Source organism: Phyllobates terribilis, unplaced genomic scaffold (genome assembly GCF_046119375.1).
Source record: "Phyllobates terribilis strain yellow unplaced genomic scaffold, ASM4611937v1 Scaffold_4__5_contigs__length_816908805, whole genome shotgun sequence".
In the NCBI taxonomy this organism is placed as follows: domain Eukaryota; kingdom Metazoa; phylum Chordata; class Amphibia; order Anura; family Dendrobatidae; genus Phyllobates; species Phyllobates terribilis.
In genome coordinates, this window is record NW_027362764.1 from 358,531,934 (window position 1) to 358,541,859 (window position 9,926).

Here is a 9,926-nt window from a genome sequence, read left to right on the forward strand (position 1 = left end):
GCATCGCGGGGGTTAATGTGCTGGGAGCGGTGCGTGACCGCTCCCTGCACATAGTACCGGGTGTCAGCTGTGACAATCAGCTGACACCCGGCGGCGATCGCGCCCGCACAGCCTGTGTGCGCGCGCGATCGCCATGACGTACTAATACGGGTCTGGCTCTTAAGTCCCAGGGCACAGACGCGTATTAGTACGTCAGATGTTATTAAGGGGTTAATGATGACTTAAAAGGCAATGAAAGTTGGGAAGAGTGTGGTATGCGGGTTGAACGTAAATTGAATTTTTGGCGAATGAGAGAATTGACTCTGCGTGGTAATGTATTAATTATCAAAGCAGTGATTCTCCCTATCCTGCTTTATGTGGCGACTGTTTTTCCTTCTCCTTACAGGAAAATTAAGAGAATAGAGAAGTTGGTTTTCACATTCCTATGGTGTATTAAGATGGAGAAGTTGAAGCAGGAGAGCCTTTTTAAGGCTTGTCAGCATGGAGGGCTGGCCTTTCCCAATATTGAAGTATTTTTAGGTCTTAATTATATTAAGACTGTGGTTATTTTGCTGGGTAAAGGCAATAAAGGTGCTTTTATGGCTAATTATTCTGCTGGATGGATGTTGTATGGGTTATGCTGGAGGAAGAGAGATGCGAGTGTGCCTGTGGCCTTTAAGTGTCCTGTTTGGTATGAGGTGATTGAGAAATTTGTGAGAAAGCATGATTTATTGAGTGTGGGAATGAATGATTTTAGAATGACCAAGAATGTGGTAAAAAGAATGAGTGCGAATGAGGTAGAGTGTAATATTGTTGGGCTGAGAGGGAATGAGGCTTCAGATGCATGGAAGAATTTAGATACGTATGGGATGTCAAACAAACAGAAGGATGTGGTATGGATGACTTTACATAATATTTTACCTGTGAGAGAAGTGCAGAAGAAAAGAGAGTTGATAAGAACAGATGTGTGTCCGAGAGTGGAATGTGGTGGTTGTGAGACTGTGATACATGTTATGTGGGATTGTGAGTATGAATACAGTGTGTGGAAGTGTGTAGGTGGATTGTGTAAAGGTTTAGCAGGCGTGAATTTTGTGGATTGGCGTGTGGCGATGTTTGGAATTGGTGTGTGTAGTCGGTCTAAAGACAGAATTTTATGGCTGATAATGGCTAGTGTGATGGAGAGTTTGTGGGATGCAAGGAACCTTGGACTTTTCAAGAGGAAATCTTTATCAGTGAATGAATGTGTTAGACTTATTCTTTCAAAACTATACCTAATATATAAGAGGGACAGCAGAGGCGGTGGTGGCACAGATGCCGAAGGTATTTGTAAATGTAAAAAGTGGCATTACCTTATCAAATACCAGTGATTTTTTTCTTTGTGGTTCCATGAAGTTTCTGCATTTGTGTTATGTAAAGGATGTTCCCTTGTGATTATATTTTGTCTTATACTACTGCTAAATAAATAGAACAATGATGATGAGAAGTTTTAAGTAGCAAATTTTGGAGAAATTCATACTGTTTGCTAAAAAACTAAACTGAATTGTTTTAAACAAAAAATCTGTTCTTATCAGTTTAATATCTGATACGTTCCCTATCTGGGGACCATATATTAAATGGATTTTTAGAACAGGGAGATGGAAAAAGAGCTTGCTCTGTCCACTCCACGCATTGACCTGGTATTGCAGTACCTCCAGGACTGGTGCACCCCCTTCCTAATGCAGTTTCCAAAATCAGAAAGAATTCAATTCAATGCATTTTGTTGATTTTGCTGGTTTGTCAGTTTCTCGGGGGCATTTTTTGGCTTTGCTTTTTTTCCCCTCATTTGATTTTTCACGTTAAAAGTTGCAGAAGCCAGATGACAAACTCGTTTCGGTTGAACTTGTGCAACTCTGTTACATTTACTACATGTGCATTGCTTCTACCAATGTAATGTAATGTATTGTATTGTATTGCATTGCATTGCATTGTATTTTAATGCAATGCTATCTAGCTATCCCCTCTTTAGTTCCCTTTGGACAAACAGTCAGATTAGACAAGGATTTTGGAGTTTTTACCTAACTACAGGTGGTGAGATAAGCTGCACAATATAGTTGTCCTTTTGGTATATTGCTGCACACTCACCATCTATTGAGCAAATGCCCATGTTATCAACTGCAGCCATTTGAATTCACCTGAGCCAACAGATAGGTGTTACTGATTACCCTGCATTTAAAATTACTTTTTTGCTTGCTACAATGTCTTTTCTGAAATGTTGTCTCCCTCTGGTGGAGCATGGACTTCTTTAATTTCATGCCTGCGGATTATAAAAACTATCCAAAAAAGTTTGGTCTGTGGCGTTCTTTTAAAGTGCTCCCTATGGCTGTCTGTGTGAGCTTACTATTGGTGTTCAGCCAGCCAGGTGTCCTGCCTGCAGTAGATGGAGTATGGCAATGGAACACTGCGTATGTCACAATGTGCTCTGACCCTTATCTGGCTGCGACCAGCAGCCATGTTCAGTCTGCTGAACAACCAGCAGCAGCAGGTAAGTAATCAGCTACACTCATGCTAATGCTAGACAGCTGCTCGTTTTTTTTTCCTTAATTGGTTCTCCTCCCTCCCCCTGGTGTTGAGGCGCGTGGAAACAGCAGGGGGTGAGGGTGTTAAAATAGTTGGAGTTATGCAGATCTAAAAAGCGTGGATTGCAGCAGCAACAAGCTGAAAAGTGGAGGCATGTAAGGGAACTAGAGGTTGACAACATGTCTTCTTAACGGGAGTCCTGGTGCCCATCTCCACAAATGGAGTTTTCATGATCCGAGGGTGCTACAGTAGTGCGAAACCAATTCGGGTTATCGCTTCTCTGCCTTTTGGCTCGATCTGTAGTGGATCCTGTCATTGGGCTAAAGGTGACCTGTGTGGAGGTTGCTGCTCTCGGCCTTTTGTGTTTACCCAATTGCTGCTATTGGTGGTGGTGGACTAAAGCTGGGAATACCCTTTTCTCACTGGTGGATGGTCTTTTCTTTGTGGAGTGGTGGACGGTCGGAGAGAAGGTCAGAATCCAGAGACGTTTTTTGATCCTAGGAGGTGGTTTTCTTCATTTTTTTCCTTGTGTTATCTGTGGAAGAAGGAAAGAAGAGAATATGGAGTCCAGGAGGAATACTGGAGGTAGGAGGAATGATCGAGGGGAAAATCCCAATGACTATTTTCATGAGGACACAATTACTGTAGGTTTGTGGTGTCTCCTGGTTATAGGCAAGAGAAGGATGCGACTTTTGTCTATGAGAAAATTTGCAGCTTTTTGAAAAGATGAATAGTGTTGAGCCACCCCCGTAGTGTTCGAGTTCGGTTCGGTTCGTCAAACACCCGTGTGTTCGCCGAACTGTTCGTCGAACTGTTCGTCGAACACCTTCGAACACCATTAAAACCAATGGCAGGCAAACAAAAACACATAGAAACACATAGAAAACACCTTCAAAGGTGTCCAAAAGCTGACAAACTGCTCAGAAGACACAACTAACACATGGAAAAGTGACAAGTACATATAGTCATGCGAAAAGAAAAGAGGTGGAGGAGTAAAAGGAGGGGGAGACACAAATATAGGCATGTCATGCCCTTCTAAAATCCAAAAAGTGAGAAGCCGACACGTTCAGTCCGCTCCTGCCCGTGCCACCTCCGTGTCGCCGGGTTTGTGCCAGAGCCGCGGTGAACCCTGACGGCCAGCCCCCCTCTCCCAATACTGGTGCCTGTACGCTGGTGGGTCGAGCGAGCCCCCCTGTGGTGGAGGCAGCTCTAAGCTTTTTAATTTAAATTGTCTCTCTAATTTGAATGAATACACTTTAAATCCATTTACAAGGATCTATTGGAGGGCAAGTCTCATGCCAGCAGCCGCGTAATTCCAGCTCCAGTAGCGTCCACTAAAGCTGCTGCAGTTAAAAAGCTTTTATAAGGATCGAGCTCGGCTGTCCACCGCAAGGCATCCTACTGCCAGTCCCAGCCCCTATGCCTTGGGGTGCATCCTGATGCTCTTCACTGAGTATCCCGTGGTCCCGAAGCATTTCCTTTGAAAAAATTAAGTGTCCAAACCACAGGTGGTGTAGCTTGCTTAACAGCCGGGATAATCCGCTGACTAGCAGACACTGCTACTAGGCACAAAGTATTTCCTGGGCTAGATGCAGTTAAAAATTTGTAATTAGATACTCTCGTTGGATGCTGAGAAAGCATTCCATAGAGTCTCCTGGCACGCCATATATGATTCTCTTAAAAAGCTTGGGGTAGGGGTCTAGGGGACCCTTTTATAGCCAAAATCACGGCCTTGTATCACAATACGTCACCTAGGCTGAAGATAAATGGAACTGTAGCACCCTGAGGGCTCGGTTGCTACAGAGGTATTGCACCTCACCCAGAGGTGTGATATCTCACTCTCAGGTAAGGATGGAGTGTGGATCAGGACCCGACACCTGCATGCATTACACCACATTGCCGTGGGGCAGGGCGACCAATATGCCTCTGAGATGGGCATGACAGTCCCTGTCCCTGGCTGGAGTGGGGGGAGGGAACACTGAGGAAGGGGAACCCTATAGTGCAGGAGCAGGGAGGAAGCAGTTCCTGGGTGCATTGAGAAGGGAGTATAAAAGGTGGGCACCATCTTAGTTCAGTGCAGAGAAGTCTGAGCAGAAGTGGCAGGGAGCAGGGGCTCTGCATGAGCTCTGCTCCGGAGGCGGGCCTAGTAACAGAGGCCCAGGCCTGGAAGAGGGAGAAGGAAGGAAGAGGAGCGGAGAAGGCTCCAGGAACGAGGAATGAAGGGATCCCAGGGGTGTGGACGGGCGAGTCGCCACCGCACGCCCGAATCCACCTGCGTGGAGGGGTCAGGCCAAAGGGGGAGACCGGTCCCCGAAACTAGTGGAGGCAGGAAACGACCCTCAGCTAGAAACCGGAGGCTCTGACATTTTATGTGGTGCAGCCCCTCGCTACACCCGCTAGGAAGGCACCACATAGGGTCAGGGAAACTGGCGCCAAGTTTACCAAGAGGAGGCCCGAGGCAGCCGGACAGAAGAGTTGGTAAGAAAGGCCAGACAAAGGACACACAAAGGGGGTCCTGTGAAGCGCTCCAAAGTTATCTGGGAGTTGTCTGAGCCCCTCACCTGGTGAGCACAGTACGACGTGGGCAGCCGTTACCTGCAAACGTGGTCTGGATAATAAGAACTGTGAGTAAAGGCCCTGGACTGCATCACTGACTCCGTGTCGTTACTGCTGCTGCCCTGCACCATCACCCCCATCCTCCGCATACACTGCCCTGAGGCTATACTCCTCCCGTGGGGAGTTATGCTACGCTCTGCTGCACCCACAACACCAGCCTCAGCGGTCTGCCCTGCAGCGGCGGTTCACTCTGACCGCAATCCACGGGTGGCGTAGTCGGACATTTAAACATCAAAACCACATAAATAGTTCCGCCACTGGTTTGACCGCCCTGAGCCACGGAACCGGGTCGCCGCCACGAAGACTACAACCACCAGCATCCACCAAAAAGCGTCCGGCTCCGGGTGTCCCAAGGCCCAGGGGGTGCGTCAGAACATTTTCATCACCTTTCACAATCACCAATGGGACAAGGCAGGGATGTCCTCTGTCCCCTCTCTTATACATCCTAGTGACAGAGCACCTGCTCTCATCAATTCGCCATAACCCCAATATTAGGTGGATTGAGGTGGGAGGCACCGAGTACAAGTGCTCTCTATTTGCTGATGATGTCCTAGTATATATCACTCAATCACATATATCCATCCATGCTGTTATGGCTGAAATAGATCACTTTGTTACATGGTCAAATTTTAAAATCAATGCAGCGAAGTCTGAGGCCCTCGATGTCTCCCTCCCCAAATCCATATAGGATTCCATCCAGTCCAACTTTCCCTTTGCCTGGCCCTCACAGGGTATCAAATACTTAGGAATTCCTATTCATAGAGACCTCTCCCATCTATGTTATCTTAATTTTGGGCCCTTTATTGAACAACTCCATACAGACCACGGTTGGCAAGTTAGAACTGTAAGATTCACTACGTGAACCGCTGGTGTTTTGTGGAAAAGCACATGTACACTGCGTTCCAAATTATTATGCAAAAAGTGTTTAGGAGTGATAAGGGAAGAATTTGTTTGTTTGTCAGTTAAACTCATTGATGGTGATGTGTGTCAGGGCTCTTTATATCACTGTAAGCAATTGCAGACACCTGTGCTAATTAGTTTGGCAGGTGTGTCCAATGAAAGGCAAGACTACTTAAGAAGGCTGTCTCACATTATTAAGCAGCCTACATTTTCTGCCAAAATGGGAAAGAAAAAGGATGTGTCGGCTGCTGAGAAGCAACAAATTGTGGAGTGTTTAGGTCAAGGCATGACTACAATCAACATTGTGCGATGATCAGGATGAAGTGTCTTGGCAATCAAGATGTATATAGCTGATTCACAGTAAACACGTGTGCGTGCTGATAAGGGCAAATTGAGGACTCTTTCCTACAGGCAATTACGTCAGGTTAAAAGAGCAGCGGCAAAAAAGCCTTGTCATAGCAGCAGACAAGTTTTTGAAGCTGCTGGTGCCTCCAACGTCCCCCGAACAACAAGATGCAGGGTCCTTCAGAGGTTTGCAGCTGTGCATACGCCATCCTGTCGACCTCCTCTATCCACTTCACACAAGCAGAAACGGCTCCAGTGGGCCAAACATTACATGAAGACTGATTTCAAAACTGTTTTGTTCACGGATGAGTGCCGTGCAGCGCTCGATGGTCCAGATGGATGGAGTGGAGGATGGCTGGTTGATGGACACCCCACGCAAACACGGCTACAGCGCCAACAAGGAGGAGGTGGAGTAATGTTTTGGGCTGGAATCATGGGGAGAGAGATTGTCGGCCCCTTTAGGATCCCTGAAGGCGCTAAAGATGAACTCCATAATGTATGTGGATTTTCTCAAACAGCACTTCCTGCCATGGTTCAAGAAGAAGAACCGTGTATTTCACAGCAAGATCATTTTTTTGCATGATAATGCACCATCTCATGCTGCACATAAAACATCTGCATCTCTGGCTGATATGGGCATAAAAGGGGACAAACTTATGGTGTGACCCCCATGCTCCCCTGACCTCTACCCCATTCAGAACCTCTGGAGCATCATCAAAAGGAGTGTCTATGATGGCGGGAGGCAGTTCACATCTAAGCAACAGCTCTGGGAGGGTATTCTGTCCTCATGCAAAACAATTGAAGCAGAAACCATCCAAAACCTGACAAATTCAATGGACGAGAGAGTTCAGAAGCTCCTTTCGAACAAGGGGTCCTATGTGAAAATGTAACATCACCTAGAATAAAGTTTTGAGTTGAAAACTGTTTGATTTCAGTTTCTAATAACCTGCTAATGCTTATAATTTCAAAAATGACCATTTTTTTGGTCTTTATTAAAATGAAAAGGTTGATCGAAAAGTTTGGGGGATCTAAGAGTGTGGCAACCCAGTAGTCATGATTACTTCGAATTCTGACAATATGAGGGTCATGTTGCAGGTAGTGCAGCAAGAAGGCACTTATGTGTCTTGCGCATCTCGGAGCCCCAAAATTATTTTCCGGGCTAGATGCAGCTAAAAATTATTATTAATTTTAAATCTGGTGGAGCTTATTATAGATGGCCTAATAGAATCAGTGCTGCACACTGCTACAAAGCCCAAATTATTTTCCAGCCAAGATATAGATAAACATGATTAGTAATTTGAAAGCTTAAAACGGTTGGTAGGGTGATTTTAACCAATCATCAAGCTTTTACTCAACCCAGGATGACACAGGGGTAGAAAAGTCGTTTCGGATCCATGATTTGTTCATCTTTATGAACGTGAGTCTGTCTACATTATCAGTGGAGAGCCGCGTGCGCTTATCTGTCAGCACACCACCAGCAGCGCTGAACACACGTTCAGACAGAACTCTGGCTGCGGGGCATGACAAGATCTCCAAGGCGCAAGTGGCTAGCTCCGGCCATTTATCCAGATTGGAAGCCCAAAAAGAGCAAGGGTCCAGTGACACAGTCATGGCTTCAATGTTTACTTGGAGATACTCCTGTACCATCGTCTCTAGGTGTTGACTATGTGTCAGACTTCTTGTCTCCTGTGGCCTTGCAAAGGATGGGCTAAAAAAGTGGTGAAATGATTCCGCAAAATTGATGTTACCAGCAGATACTGTGGTTCTGTTACGGTTTGAGTGCTGAACACTTGACGGTCCCACGGTTGGCAAGTTGGAACTGTGAGATTCACTACGTGCACCACTGGTGTTTTGTGGAAAAGCACATGTAAGATTCTGCAACAATCTCTGCTGATACTCCTGCATGCGTGCATCCCTTTCTATGACAGGAATAATTTCTGCAAATTTACTTTTGTACCGGGGATCTAACAGTGTGGCAACCCAGTAGTCAGGATTATTTCTAATTCTCACAATTCGAGGGTCATGTTGCAGGTAGTGCAGCAAGAAGGCACTCATGTGTGTTGCGCATCCAGGAGCACCAAGTCCCTGTTGTGTTGGTGGCGAGTAGTGTTGAGCGATACCTTCCGATATCAGGAAATATCGTATCGGATTGGATCGGGCCGATACCCAAAAAGTATCGGATATCGCCGATTCCGATACTGGAAACCAATGCAAGTCAATGGGACACAAATATCGGAATGAAAATAAACCCTTTCTTTCCTTGTAGGTTAATTCTACATGAAGGAAAACAACTAACATGTAGAATGACATGAAAAGCCGGCAATTCATCAGCGGCATACACCGGTACCCGACAATTTACAACAGAAAGAATAGAGCTTCACACATAGATTAGATAGATAGAAACATGTCAGTCACATATATATGAAGTACAGTGACAGTGTTGCTTACTGTACTTGTCATTTAGTGTAAAGGATTTATTAAAAAAAATATTAGTGTTTTCGTGCACCGTCTCTTTAAAAAAGCCGGCCGGCAATTCAGCAGCGGTACCCGACAATTTATAACAGACAGAATAGAGCTTCACACATAGATTAGATAGATAGAAACATGTCAGCCACATATATAAGAAGTACAGTGACAGTGTTGCTTACTGTACTTGTCATTTAGTGTAAAGGATTTATTTAAAAAAATAATAGTGTTTTCATGCACCGTCTCTTTAAGAAAGCCAGCCGGCAATTCAGCATCTGTACCCGACAATTTAGAATAGAAAGAATAGAGAATCACACATAGATTAGATAGATAGAAACATGTCAGTCACATATATATGAAGTACAGTGACAGTGTTGCTTACTGTACTTGTCATTTAGTGTAAAGGATTTATTAAAAAAAATATTAGTGTTTTCGTGCACCGTCTCTTTAAAAAAGCCGGCCGGCAATTCAGCAGCGGTACCCGACAATTTATAACAGACAGAATAGAGCTTCACACATAGATTAGATAGATAGAAACATGTCAGTCACATATATATGAAGTACAGTGACAGTGTTGCTTACTGTACTTGTCATTTAGTGTAAAGGATTTATTTTAAAAAATAATAGTGTTTTCATGCACCGTCTCTTTAAGAAAGCCGGCCGGCAATTCAGCATCTGTACCCGACAATTTAGAATAGAAAGAATAGAGAATCACACATAGATTAGATAGATAGAAACATGTCAGTCACATATATATGAAGTACAGTGACAGTGTTGATTACTGTACTTGTCATTTAGTGTTAAAATAAAGGATTTATTTAAAAAAAAATTGGCGTGGGGTTCCCCTTAATTTTAGGCTCTAGCGGAGGTTAAGCAGACAGCTGGGGCAAATGTTTGAAGCCTGGGAAGGGGGTAATACCCACGGAGCTTCCCAGGCTACTAATATCAGCCCCCAGCTGAATACCTAGCCTTTACTAGCTATTAAAATGGGGGAACCCCCCCCCAAAAAAATAACGTGGGGTCCCCCCTAATTTAATAGCTAGCACAGGCTAGGCAGACAGCTG

General features: G+C 44.9%; 1 pseudogene; it reads left to right on the forward strand.

The window, feature by feature from the left end:
* The first annotated feature begins 1,518 nt into the window (after positions 1-1,518).
* LOC141266276 (U2 spliceosomal RNA) lies at positions 1,519-1,689 on the forward strand (annotated as a pseudogene).
* Positions 1,690-9,926: the final 8,237 nt, after the last annotated feature.